At 43.2% G+C, this 12,074-nt stretch overlaps 12 non-coding genes across 12 annotated transcripts; 8 read left to right on the forward strand and 4 right to left on the reverse strand.

The window, feature by feature from the left end:
• The first annotated feature begins 472 nt into the window (after nt 1-472).
• TRNAT-UGU (transfer RNA threonine (anticodon UGU)) lies at nt 473-544 on the forward strand. The gene has a single exon. It is a non-coding gene; the product is annotated as a tRNA-Thr (tRNA).
• A 1,174-nt stretch (nt 545-1,718) lies between these two features.
• Nucleotides 1,719-1,813, reverse strand: TRNAI-UAU (transfer RNA isoleucine (anticodon UAU)). Its single transcript has 2 exons — nt 1,776-1,813; nt 1,719-1,754 (listed from the first exon to the last, which is right to left on the reverse strand). It is a non-coding gene; the product is annotated as a tRNA-Ile (tRNA).
• A 412-nt stretch (nt 1,814-2,225) lies between these two features.
• Nucleotides 2,226-2,307, forward strand: TRNAS-GCU (transfer RNA serine (anticodon GCU)). Its single transcript has one exon. It is a non-coding gene; the product is annotated as a tRNA-Ser (tRNA).
• A 1,185-nt stretch (nt 2,308-3,492) lies between these two features.
• On the forward strand, nt 3,493-3,564 carry TRNAT-UGU (transfer RNA threonine (anticodon UGU)). Its single transcript has one exon. It is a non-coding gene; the product is annotated as a tRNA-Thr (tRNA).
• A 1,160-nt stretch (nt 3,565-4,724) lies between these two features.
• TRNAI-UAU (transfer RNA isoleucine (anticodon UAU)) lies at nt 4,725-4,819 on the reverse strand. The gene is made up of 2 exons: nt 4,782-4,819; nt 4,725-4,760 (listed from the first exon to the last, which is right to left on the reverse strand). It is a non-coding gene; the product is annotated as a tRNA-Ile (tRNA).
• Nucleotides 4,820-5,231: 412 nt separating this feature from the next.
• TRNAS-GCU (transfer RNA serine (anticodon GCU)) lies at nt 5,232-5,313 on the forward strand. The gene has a single exon. It is a non-coding gene; the product is annotated as a tRNA-Ser (tRNA).
• Nucleotides 5,314-6,498: 1,185 nt separating this feature from the next.
• Nucleotides 6,499-6,570, forward strand: TRNAT-UGU (transfer RNA threonine (anticodon UGU)). The gene has a single exon. It is a non-coding gene; the product is annotated as a tRNA-Thr (tRNA).
• Nucleotides 6,571-7,730: 1,160 nt separating this feature from the next.
• On the reverse strand, nt 7,731-7,825 carry TRNAI-UAU (transfer RNA isoleucine (anticodon UAU)). Its single transcript has 2 exons — nt 7,788-7,825; nt 7,731-7,766 (listed from the first exon to the last, which is right to left on the reverse strand). It is a non-coding gene; the product is annotated as a tRNA-Ile (tRNA).
• A 412-nt stretch (nt 7,826-8,237) lies between these two features.
• On the forward strand, nt 8,238-8,319 carry TRNAS-GCU (transfer RNA serine (anticodon GCU)). Its single transcript has one exon. It is a non-coding gene; the product is annotated as a tRNA-Ser (tRNA).
• A 1,185-nt stretch (nt 8,320-9,504) lies between these two features.
• TRNAT-UGU (transfer RNA threonine (anticodon UGU)) lies at nt 9,505-9,576 on the forward strand. Its single transcript has one exon. It is a non-coding gene; the product is annotated as a tRNA-Thr (tRNA).
• A 1,160-nt stretch (nt 9,577-10,736) lies between these two features.
• Nucleotides 10,737-10,831, reverse strand: TRNAI-UAU (transfer RNA isoleucine (anticodon UAU)). The gene is made up of 2 exons: nt 10,794-10,831; nt 10,737-10,772 (listed from the first exon to the last, which is right to left on the reverse strand). It is a non-coding gene; the product is annotated as a tRNA-Ile (tRNA).
• A 412-nt stretch (nt 10,832-11,243) lies between these two features.
• TRNAS-GCU (transfer RNA serine (anticodon GCU)) lies at nt 11,244-11,325 on the forward strand. The gene has a single exon. It is a non-coding gene; the product is annotated as a tRNA-Ser (tRNA).
• Nucleotides 11,326-12,074: the final 749 nt, after the last annotated feature.

A 12,074-nucleotide genomic window follows, 5' to 3' on the forward strand; every position in this document is an offset into this window, starting at 1 on the left:
TATGTCAAATAAAGTGAAGTATTTTGTGCGTAATAGAAATTAGATCTTTCATGGAGTTTCCAGAGGATTGCCTTTCACTCACTCCTGGCTTATTAACCAGTTTGGATAAATAGATTGATAAGAAAGCAGCTCTTACTCCTAAAGTTTAGGCCTTCTCAAATGAATGACTGTTAACATATGTCTGCCCCACAGAGACAGATCACTTCTAATAAGTGGGTTCTCTATATGTCACTGATTGCAGACATACTAACTAGAGCTATCGGTATGGTCTTGAATGCGAAAACTCTTATTTTCTCATATGAAAATGTAGTTTTTCATACTTCCAAAAAAAGTGCCTTAAGCATGGTCTTCAATGTGTGCGCGCACGTGGACATTCATATGCAACTACGTTTCCATACAGAGTCTCAAAATCATAGATATATTCATACCTCAGTAAGAATACATGTTGCAATTTACATCCTGCGTGCAGACTGGCCTTGTAGCTCAGTGGCAGAGCACTGGTCTTGTAAACCAGGGGTCATGAGTTCAAGCCTCATCAGGGCCTTTTTACATGAGTCTTTCTGTATGTTGTTTTCAAGTCATTCTTCCCTGGAGTCACACCTTGCTTTAGGATTGCTTATTGCCAAGCTTCCCTTTCCTGCTTTCATATTATCAAGAAAATATCATGAAGATCATTGAATTATACATTATTGCCTCACCCCTTCCGATCGCCTGACGAACGCCTGACAAACGCCATTCTCACCCTGCCGGGCAAGCCCTGCCGGGCAAAGCCAAATAAGCCATGCATATTTACAGTTCCTTTGAAAGGCAGAGCGAGGACTAGGACCTCTGTTCCGACTGAATCTGCATCCACAGAAAGGATGTTATAAGGCCCTACAAATTTCACCAAGGAGATGTGAAAGTCTTCCCCCATAAAATACTTTTTTTCCCAGATACCCCGGCTCTTAGGCAAATGAGGTTACTCCTCAAAACCCCACCCCCACTCACCATAAATATCCTTCTCTCCTGCTGTCCATTCAAATGATACAAGGTATCTTGTACATAGAGAGAAAGGGAGAATAGGCAGACTTGCTTCAAAGATTTGGTGACCTTGGAAGGGTGGGTTGAATGAAGAAGTGAACCTGGTTTCTGGGAAAGGAGTATCGAGATGAAGATGAGGAAAAGTGAACATGGACCACATTCATAGGTTAGAGAAATACATTTAATAGGTTGAATGGTTTTGAAAAGTGAACTTCGAGCAGTAATTGTTGGTTTTTAAACTGCAAAGAAATTAAAAATGAATGTGGGATTGGAGGCACACTCTGAGCAGAAAAGCACCATAAGCTGCTATGGTGCAACTCAAGATGGTGAATAGAACCTTTAATATGATGATGCTCTTCTTTTGCTAGTTTTTTCGAGTCACCTTTTATTGTAAGTAGCTGATACAGCATTTTTTGCAGCTCTTCAGTTTATGGTTATCATGTGAGAACACAGTTTTCATCATATTTATTATTCTACAAATGTATTTTTAAATGCACTGATGTGGTGTTTGCATGAAATGCAAGATGGCACATCATGGAATGTTTAAACTGAGCATCGCGGAGGATATGTGATATTTGGCACCCAGAGGAGTAGGACACGTAGATCCTATAAGAAGTAAAGACTCTCTAGCAAGGGCCGTCCATACTCTGAGTTTAAACTTTACTTTTTGTGAAATGGTTTATGAAAAACAACACGGCTGCTCCAGGTGAGGCTCGAACTCACAACCTCGGCATGGCTCAGTGCAAGTACTGCTGTATAAGTACCGCGCGCTAACCGATTGCGCCACTGGAGCTCTCTCTTTTCACATCTCCCCAGGTGAGCCATCTACAGCTGACCAAGTAGATGACAGACACTGCTCCATCATTCACTGTGCAAGATCGACTCACATGCTAGCATGTTATCATGACTATTAAAAATACAGTCCAAACGGAATAGATTCTATAATTGTCCTATAACATATGCTCTGTCTATTCAAAACCCCATAGAATTATATCTTGACAGTTCTGACAAAGTCTAGGGGAATCTTATGAATATTTGTAATTAGCACATAGTAAGAATTTCCCAAAAATGAAATGTAGGTCCCTGATTGGGGGAAGACGTGGAATGTGAGATCTTGCCTCAGCTGTTTTTTTCTTTTTTAGGTACAGTATATTGACACTTCAGTACCTTTTGTGAAGCAAGGTTTCAGATGGGGCTGTAGGGCAGACGAGGTGGCCGAGTGGTTAAGGCGATGGACTGCTAATCCATTGTGCTCTGCACGCGTGGGTTCGAATCCCACCTTCGTCGGAAAGCCATCAGAGTCTCTTTTGATGGCCAGCATTTCTTGTAGTATAATTACACTCTCTTTCAAGACAGAGCCAGGATCCGCTAGATGGGATCATCTGACTGTTCCATTTTAACAAATATGTCAAATAAAGTGAAGTATTTTGTGCGTAATAGAAATTAGATCTTTCATGGAGTTTCCAGAGGATTGCCTTTCACTCACTCCTGGCTTATTAATAAGGGTGGGCGTAGTTCGCGAAGTAGCACTTCGCGAAGCTACGCAAAGTGAAGTTCGCACTACGCGAGCTACGCGTAGCACTTCGCGAACTGCGAAGTAACATGTTCGCACTGTGCAAGATGTTGTTTTCAATGATTGCACAGTGCGGACAAGCAACCGGCACTGTGCAATCATTGAAAATGGCATCTTGCACAGTGCGAGCTGTAGTTTTCTGCTGCTCGAGTAGATTTTTACTCGAGCTGCAGCTTTCTCAACGCGAACTGGTAGTTTCTCATCGCGAGCGGTCGCGAGCATACGCGACCCCTCGCAATGAGAAACCTGACCTTCTCGCGTTGGGAATCTCGCCGGGAGGTTTATTTTCCATGCTCGCGATCGCGAACAAGGAAAAAGTCTCGCCAGGATGTCATTTTGCTTGCTCGCGGTCGCCAACTTGACATTGAGGACCGCGAGCAAGCAAAAAATGACCGCAGCACTACGCAACACTATGCTACGCGTGTTCGCACTGTGCTACGTGCAGTTCGCGTAGTGCGAAGTAGCGCGAACTTCGCAAACTACGCGAGCGTAGCGTAGTGCTTCGCCCAGGCCTACTTATTAACCAGTTTGGATAAATAGATTGATAAGAAAGCAGCTCTTACTCCTAAAGTTTAGGCCGTCTCAAATGAATGACTGTTAACATATGTCTGCCCCACAGAGACAGATCACTTCTAATAAGTGGGTTCTCTATATGTCACTGATTGCAGACATACTAACTAGAGCTATCGGTATGGTCTTGAATGCGAAAACTCTTATTTTCTCATATGAAAATGTAGTTTTTCATACTTCCAAAAAAAGTGCCTTAAGCATGGTCTTCAATGTGTGCGCGCACGTGGACATTCATATGCAACTACGTTTCCATACAGAGTCTCAAAATCATAGATATATTCATACCTCAGTAAGAATACATGTTGCAATTTACATCCTGCGTGCAGACTGGCCTTGTAGCTCAGTGGCAGAGCACTGGTCTTGTAAACCAGGGGTCATGAGTTCAAGCCTCATCAGGGCCTTTTTACATGAGTCTTTCTGTATGTTGTTTTCAAGTCATTCTTCCCGGAAGTCACACCTTGCTTTAGGATTGCTTATTGCCAAGCTTCCCTTTCCTGCTTTCATATTATCAAGAAAATATCATGAAGATCATTGAATTATAAATTATTGCCTCACCACTTCCGATCGCCTGACGAACGCCTGACAAACGCCATTCTCACCCTGCCGGGCAAAGCCAAATAAGCCATGCATATTTACAGTTCCTTTGAAAGGCAGAGCTAGGACTAGGACCTCTGTTCCGACTGAATCTGCATCCACAGAAAGGATGTTATAAGGCCCTACAAATTTCACCAAGGAGATGTGAAAGTCTTCCCCCATAAAATACTTTTTTTCCCAGATACCCCGGCTCTTAGGCAAATGAGGTTACTCCTCAAAACCCCACCCCCACTCACCATAAATATCCTTCTCTCCTGCTGTCCATTCAAATGATACAAGGTATCTTGTACATAGAGAGAAAGGGAGAATAGGCAGACTTGCTTCAAAGATTTGGTGACTTTGGATGGGTGGGTTGAATGAAGAAGTGAACCTGGTTTCTGGGAAAGGAGTATCGAGATGAAGATGAGGAAAAGTGAACATGGACCACATTCATAGGTTAGAGAAATACATTTAATAGGTTGAATGGTTTTGAAAAGTGAACTTCGAGCAGTAATTGTTGGTTTTTAAACTGCAAAGAAATTAAAAATGAATGTGGGATTGGAGGCACACTCTGAACAGAAAAGCACCATAAGCTGCTATGGTGCAACTCAAGATGGTGAATAGAACCTTTAATATGATGATGCTCTTCTTTTGCTAGTTTTTTCGAGTCACCTTTTATTGTAAGTAGCTGATACAGCATTTTTTGCAGCTCTTCAGTTTATGGTTATCATGTGAGAACACAGTTTTCATCATATTTATTATTCTACAAATGTATTTTTAAATGCACTGATGTGGTGTTTGCATGAAATGCAAGATGGCACATCATGGAATGTTCAAACTGAGCATCGCGGAGGATATGTGATATTTGGCACCCAGAGGAGTAGGACACGTAGATCCTATAAGAAGTAAAGACTCTCTAGCAAGGGCCGTCCATACTCTGAGTTTAAACTTTACTTTTTGTGAAATGGTTTATGAAAAACAACACGGCTGCTCCAGGTGAGGCTCGAACTCACAACCTCGGCATGGCTCAGTGCAAGTACTGCTGTATAAGTACCGCGCGCTAACCGATTGCGCCACTGGAGCTCTCTCTTTTCACATCTCCCCAGGTGAGCCATCTACAGCTGACCAAGTAGATGACAGACACTGCTCCATCATTCACTGTGCAAGATCGACTCACATGCTAGCATGTTATCATGACTATTAAAAATACAGTCCAAACGGAATAGATTCTATAATTGTCCTATAACATATGCTCTGTCTATTCAAAACCCCATAGAATTATATCTTGACAGTTCTGACAAAGTCTAGGGGAATCTTATGAATATTTGTAATTAGCACATAGTAAGAATTTCCCAAAAATGAAATGTAGGTCCCTGATTGGGGGAAGACGTGGAATGTGAGATCTTGCCTCAGCTGTTTTTTTCTTTTTTAGGTACAGTATATTGACACTTCAGTACCTTTTGTGAAGCAAGGTTTCAGATGGGGCTGTAGGGCAGACGAGGTGGCCGAGTGGTTAAGGCGATGGACTGCTAATCCATTGTGCTCTGCACGCGTGGGTTCGAATCCCACCTTCGTCGGAAAGCCATCAGAGTCTCTTTTGATGGCCAGCATTTCTTGTAGTATAATTACACTCTCTTTCAAGACAGAGCCAGGATCCGCTAGATGGGATCATCTGACTGTTCCATTTTAACAAATATGTCAAATAAAGTGAAGTATTTTGTGCGTAATAGAAATTAGATCTTTCATGGAGTTTCCAGAGGATTGCCTTTCACTCACTCCTGGCTTATTAATAAGGGTGGGCGTAGTTCGCGAAGTAGCACTTCGCGAAGCTACGCAAAGTGAAGTTCGCACTACGCGAGCTACGCGTAGCACTTCGCGAACTGCGAAGTAACATGTTCGCACTGTGCAAGATGTTGTTTTCAATGATTGCACAGTGCGGACAAGCAACCGGCACTGTGCAATCATTGAAAATGGCATCTTGCACAGTGCGAGCTGTAGTTTTCTGCTGCTCGAGTAGATTTTTACTCGAGCTGCAGCTTTCTCAACGCGAACTGGTAGTTTCTCATCGCGAGCGGTCGCGAGCATACGCGACCCCTCGCAATGAGAAACCTGACCTTCTCGCGTTGGGAATCTCGCCGGGAGGTTTATTTTCCATGCTCGCGATCGCGAACAAGGAAAAAGTCTCGCCAGGATGTCATTTTGCTTGCTCGCGGTCGCCAACTTGACATTGAGGACCGCGAGCAAGCAAAAAATGACCGCAGCACTACGCAACACTATGCTACGCGTGTTCGCACTGTGCTACGTGCAGTTCGCGTAGTGCGAAGTAGCGCGAACTTCGCAAACTACGCGAGCGTAGCGTAGTGCTTCGCCCAGGCCTACTTATTAACCAGTTTGGATAAATAGATTGATAAGAAAGCAGCTCTTACTCCTAAAGTTTAGGCCGTCTCAAATGAATGACTGTTAACATATGTCTGCCCCACAGAGACAGATCACTTCTAATAAGTGGGTTCTCTATATGTCACTGATTGCAGACATACTAACTAGAGCTATCGGTATGGTCTTGAATGCGAAAACTCTTATTTTCTCATATGAAAATGTAGTTTTTCATACTTCCAAAAAAAGTGCCTTAAGCATGGTCTTCAATGTGTGCGCGCACGTGGACATTCATATGCAACTACGTTTCCATACAGAGTCTCAAAATCATAGATATATTCATACCTCAGTAAGAATACATGTTGCAATTTACATCCTGCGTGCAGACTGGCCTTGTAGCTCAGTGGCAGAGCACTGGTCTTGTAAACCAGGGGTCATGAGTTCAAGCCTCATCAGGGCCTTTTTACATGAGTCTTTCTGTATGTTGTTTTCAAGTCATTCTTCCCGGAAGTCACACCTTGCTTTAGGATTGCTTATTGCCAAGCTTCCCTTTCCTGCTTTCATATTATCAAGAAAATATCATGAAGATCATTGAATTATAAATTATTGCCTCACCACTTCCGATCGCCTGACGAACGCCTGACAAACGCCATTCTCACCCTGCCGGGCAAAGCCAAATAAGCCATGCATATTTACAGTTCCTTTGAAAGGCAGAGCTAGGACTAGGACCTCTGTTCCGACTGAATCTGCATCCACAGAAAGGATGTTATAAGGCCCTACAAATTTCACCAAGGAGATGTGAAAGTCTTCCCCCATAAAATACTTTTTTTCCCAGATACCCCGGCTCTTAGGCAAATGAGGTTACTCCTCAAAACCCCACCCCCACTCACCATAAATATCCTTCTCTCCTGCTGTCCATTCAAATGATACAAGGTATCTTGTACATAGAGAGAAAGGGAGAATAGGCAGACTTGCTTCAAAGATTTGGTGACTTTGGATGGGTGGGTTGAATGAAGAAGTGAACCTGGTTTCTGGGAAAGGAGTATCGAGATGAAGATGAGGAAAAGTGAACATGGACCACATTCATAGGTTAGAGAAATACATTTAATAGGTTGAATGGTTTTGAAAAGTGAACTTCGAGCAGTAATTGTTGGTTTTTAAACTGCAAAGAAATTAAAAATGAATGTGGGATTGGAGGCACACTCTGAACAGAAAAGCACCATAAGCTGCTATGGTGCAACTCAAGATGGTGAATAGAACCTTTAATATGATGATGCTCTTCTTTTGCTAGTTTTTTCGAGTCACCTTTTATTGTAAGTAGCTGATACAGCATTTTTTGCAGCTCTTCAGTTTATGGTTATCATGTGAGAACACAGTTTTCATCATATTTATTATTCTACAAATGTATTTTTAAATGCACTGATGTGGTGTTTGCATGAAATGCAAGATGGCACATCATGGAATGTTTAAACTGAGCATCGCGGAGGATATGTGATATTTGGCACCCAGAGGAGTAGGACACGTAGATCCTATAAGAAGTAAAGACTCTCTAGCAAGGGCCGTCCATACTCTGAGTTTAAACTTTACTTTTTGTGAAATGGTTTATGAAAAACAACACGGCTGCTCCAGGTGAGGCTCGAACTCACAACCTCGGCATGGCTCAGTGCAAGTACTGCTGTATAAGTACCGCGCGCTAACCGATTGCGCCACTGGAGCTCTCTCTTTTCACATCTCCCCAGGTGAGCCATCTACAGCTGACCAAGTAGATGACAGACACTGCTCCATCATTCACTGTGCAAGATCGACTCACATGCTAGCATGTTATCATGACTATTAAAAATACAGTCCAAACGGAATAGATTATATAATTGTCCTATAACATATGCTCTGTCTATTCAAAACCCCATAGAATTATATCTTGACAGTTCTGACAAAGTCTAGGGGAATCTTATGAATATTTGTAATTAGCACATAGTAAGAATTTCCCAAAAATGAAATGTAGGTCCCTGATTGGGGGAAGACGTGGAATGTGAGATCTTGCCTCAGCTGTTTTTTTCTTTTTTAGGTACAGTATATTGATACTTCAGTACCTTTTGTGAAGCAAGGTTTCAGATGGGGCTGTAGGGCAGACGAGGTGGCCGAGTGGTTAAGGCGATGGACTGCTAATCCATTGTGCTCTGCACGCGTGGGTTCGAATCCCACCTTCGTCGGAAAGCCATCAGAGTCTCTTTTGATGGCCAGCATTTCTTGTAGTATAATTACACTCTCTTTCAAGACAGAGCCAGGATCCGCTAGATGGGATCATCTGACTGTTCCATTTTAACAAATATGTCAAATAAAGTGAAGTATTTTGTGCGTAATAGAAATTAGATCTTTCATGGAGTTTCCAGAGGATTGCCTTTCACTCACTCCTGGCTTATTAATAAGGGTGGGCGTAGTTCGCGAAGTAGCACTTCGCGAAGCTACGCAAAGTGAAGTTCGCACTACGCGAGCTACGCGTAGCACTTCGCGAACTGCGAAGTAACATGTTCGCACTGTGCAAGATGTTGTTTTCAATGATTGCACAGTGCGGACAAGCAACCGGCACTGTGCAATCATTGAAAATGGCATCTTGCACAGTGCGAGCTGTAGTTTTCTGCTGCTCGAGTAGATTTTTACTCGAGCTGCAGCTTTCTCAACGCGAACTGGTAGTTTCTCATCGCGAGCGGTCGCGAGCATACGCGACCCCTCGCAATGAGAAACCTGACCTTCTCGCGTTGGGAATCTCGCCGGGAGGTTTATTTTCCATGCTCGCGATCGCGAACAAGGAAAAAGTCTCGCCAGGATGTCATTTTGCTTGCTCGCGGTCGCCAACTTGACATTGAGGACCGCGAGCAAGCAAAAAATGACCGCAGCACTACGCAACACTATGCTACGCGTGTTCGCACTGTGCTACGTGCAGTTCGCGTAGTGCGAAGTAGCGCGAACTTCGCAAACTACGCGAGCGTAGCGTAGTGCTTCGCCCAGGCCTACTTATTAACCAGTTTGGATAAATAGATTGATAAGAAAGCAGCTCTTACTCCTAAAGTTTAGGCCGTCTCAAATGAATGACTGTTAACATATGTCTGCCCCACAGAGACAGATCACTTCTAATAAGTGGGTTCTCTATATGTCACTGATTGCAGACATACTAACTAGAGCTATCGGTATGGTCTTGAATGCGAAAACTCTTATTTTCTCATATGAAAATGTAGTTTTTCATACTTCCAAAAAAAGTGCCTTAAGCATGGTCTTCAATGTGTGCGCGCACGTGGACATTCATATGCAACTACGTTTCCATACAGAGTCTCAAAATCATAGATATATTCATACCTCAGTAAGAATACATGTTGCAATTTACATCCTGCGTGCAGACTGGCCTTGTAGCTCAGTGGCAGAGCACTGGTCTTGTAAACCAGGGGTCATGAGTTCAAGCCTCATCAGGGCCTTTTTACATGAGTCTTTCTGTATGTTGTTTTCAAGTCATTCTTCCCGGAAGTCACACCTTGCTTTAGGATTGCTTATTGCCAAGCTTCCCTTTCCTGCTTTCATATTATCAAGAAAATATCATGAAGATCATTGAATTATAAATTATTGCCTCACCACTTCCGATCGCCTGACGAACGCCTGACAAACGCCATTCTCACCCTGCCGGGCAAAGCCAAATAAGCCATGCATATTTACAGTTCCTTTGAAAGGCAGAGCTAGGACTAGGACCTCTGTTCCGACTGAATCTGCATCCACAGAAAGGATGTTATAAGGCCCTACAAATTTCACCAAGGAGATGTGAAAGTCTTCCCCCATAAAATACTTTTTTTCCCAGATACCCCGGCTCTTAGGCAAATGAGGTTACTCCTCAAAACCCCACCCCCACTCACCATAAATATCCTTCTCTCCTGCTGTCCATTCAAATGATACAAGGTATCTTGTACATAGAGAGAAAGGGAGAATAGGCAGACTTGCTTCAAAGATTTGGTGACTTTGGATGGGTGGGTTGAATGAAGAAGTGAACCTGGTTTCTGGGAAAGGAGTATCGAGATGAAGATGAGGAAAAGTGAACATGGACCACATTCATAGGTTAGAGAAATACATTTAATAGGTTGAATGGTTTTGAAAAGTGAACTTCGAGCAGTAATTGTTGGTTTTTAAACTGCAAAGAAATTAAAAATGAATGTGGGATTGGAGGCACACTCTGAACAGAAAAGCACCATAAGCTGCTATGGTGCAACTCAAGATGGTGAATAGAACCTTTAATATGATGATGCTCTTCTTTTGCTAGTTTTTTCGAGTCACCTTTTATTGTAAGTAGCTGATACAGCATTTTTTGCAGCTCTTCAGTTTATGGTTATCATGTGAGAACACAGTTTTCATCATATTTATTATTCTACAAATGTATTTTTAAATGCACTGATGTGGTGTTTGCATGAAATGCAAGATGGCACATCATGGAATGTTTAAACTGAGCATCGCGGAGGATATGTGATATTTGGCACCCAGAGGAGTAGGACACGTAGATCCTATAAGAAGTAAAGACTCTCTAGCAAGGGCCGTCCATACTCTGAGTTTAAACTTTACTTTTTGTGAAATGGTTTATGAAAAACAACACAGCTGCTCCAGGTGAGGCTCGAACTCACAACCTCGGCATGGCTCAGTGCAAGTACTGCTGTATAAGTACCGCGCGCTAACCGATTGCGCCACTGGAGCTCTCTCTTTTCACATCTCCCCAGGTGAGCCATCTACAGCTGACCAAGTAGATGACAGACACTGCTCCATCATTCACTGTGCAAGATCGACTCACATGCTAGCATGTTATCATGACTATTAAAAATACAGTCCAAACGGAATAGATTCTATAATTGTCCTATAACATATGCTCTGTCTATTCAAAACCCCATAGAATTATATCTTGACAGTTCTGACAAAGTCTAGGGGAATCTTATGAATATTTGTAATTAGCACATAGTAAGAATTTCCCAAAAATGAAATGTAGGTCCCTGATTGGGGGAAGACGTGGAATGTGAGATCTTGCCTCAGCTGTTTTTTTCTTTTTTAGGTACAGTATATTGACACTTCAGTACCTTTTGTGAAGCAAGGTTTCAGATGGGGCTGTAGGGCAGACGAGGTGGCCGAGTGGTTAAGGCGATGGACTGCTAATCCATTGTGCTCTGCACGCGTGGGTTCGAATCCCACCTTCGTCGGAAAGCCATCAGAGTCTCTTTTGATGGCCAGCATTTCTTGTAGTATAATTACACTCTCTTTCAAGACAGAGCCAGGATCCGCTAGATGGGATCATCTGACTGTTCCATTTTAACAAATATGTCAAATAAAGTGAAGTATTTTGTGCGTAATAGAAATTAGATCTTTCATGGAGTTTCCAGAGGATTGCCTTTCACTCACTCCTGGCTTATTAATAAGGGTGGGCGTAGTTCGCGAAGTAGCACTTCGCGAAGCTACGCAAAGTGAAGTTCGCACTACGCGAGCTACGCGTAGCACTTCGCGAACTGCGAAGTAACATGTTCGCACTGTGCAAGATGTTGTTTTCAATGATTGCACAGTGCGGACAAGCAACCGGCACTGTGCAATCATTGAAAATGGCATCTTGCACAGTGCGAGCTGTAGTTTTCTGCTGCTCGAGTAGATTTTTACTCGAGCTGCAGCTTTCTCAACGCGAACTGGTAGTTTCTCATCGCGAGCGGTCGCGAGCATACGCGACCCCTCGCAATGAGAAACCTGACCTTCTCGCGTTGGGAATCTCGCCGGGAGGTTTATTTTCCATGCTCGCGATCGCGAACAAGGAAAAAGTCTCGCCAGGATGTCATTTTGCTTGCTCGCGGTCGCCAACTTGACATTGAGGACCGCGAGCAAGCAAAAAATGACCGCAGCACTACGCAACACTATGCTACGCGTGTTCGCACTGTGCTACGTGCAGTTCGCGTAGTGCGAAGTA

The sequence above is a fragment of the Triturus cristatus genome, chromosome 12 (genome assembly GCF_964204655.1).
Source record: "Triturus cristatus chromosome 12, aTriCri1.1, whole genome shotgun sequence".
Classification (NCBI taxonomy): domain Eukaryota; kingdom Metazoa; phylum Chordata; class Amphibia; order Caudata; family Salamandridae; genus Triturus; species Triturus cristatus.